Source organism: Globicephala melas, chromosome 20 (assembly GCF_963455315.2).
Source record: "Globicephala melas chromosome 20, mGloMel1.2, whole genome shotgun sequence".
In the NCBI taxonomy this organism is placed as follows: domain Eukaryota; kingdom Metazoa; phylum Chordata; class Mammalia; order Artiodactyla; family Delphinidae; genus Globicephala; species Globicephala melas.
The window spans coordinates 7,300,810-7,301,752 of record NC_083333.1 but is presented as its reverse complement, the minus strand read 5'-3'; positions in this window follow the sequence as shown (position 1 = coordinate 7,301,752).

The window sequence follows — 943 nt, the reverse complement described above, 5'->3', positions numbered from 1 at the left end:
AACTGGATTCATCATCCCTTCCCTTATCTGCCCCTCATACACATTCCCTATCTCAATGTCTATCACCAATTGGCTAAGCCAAAAACCTGGGGACCGTCTTTTATTCCTTCCTCTCGAGAGTTCATCACCCCATTTCTAGTCATTTACCAAGTCCTAACTCCTGAGCATCTAAAATCAGTTTACTTACCTCCATCCCCACTGCTGCTACCTTAGTTCAAACTACCAATGTTTCTCATCTGGATCAGCTCAAAAGCCACCTGGGTGCCTTTAGTTTTGGTCCCTCCAATCCCTTTGTTATATTGCAGCCTTGGTGAGCTTTCTATAATTTAGATTAGATTAGATTATATTCTCCTTCAGCAGATATCTAAACTGCCTGCAAAGGGATACAGAGCTCTTTATGTTCTAGTTCCTGCTCCTCTCTCCAGCCTCCCCTCTTGTCACTTTCTCTGCTGTACTCTGGGCTCTAGCCATACTGAGTTTGTATACTTTTTTACCTGACCCACCTGCTCACCCCTCCAGGCTTTCGTACAGTCTGTACCTCTGTCTGGCTCACCTTCGATTACTAGTCTTACCAGACACTCTGATTTGGGTTATGTATCTGTTCCATGTCCTCTCTTGGCAATATGTGCTTACAGTTGTCACAATGAACTGAAATTGCCTGTGCATGTGTCTGTCACAAGACCAAGACTTCTCATTGTATTTCCAACACCCAGCTCTGCTTGACACACAGCAGATACCCAGGGTATGTATTTTGAACAAAAGAATGAAAAACAGGATAGGTGGGCTAGAGGTCATCAAAAGCCAAGTGGGAGCAGTGGGTAGTATTACTCCTAGGGACTTAGAGTTAGTGTCAGTTAGCTTTTGCTGCAAAATAAACCACATCAATACTTAATGGCTTAAAACAACAGTCATTTATCTTAACAATTCTACAGCTCAGCTGTTT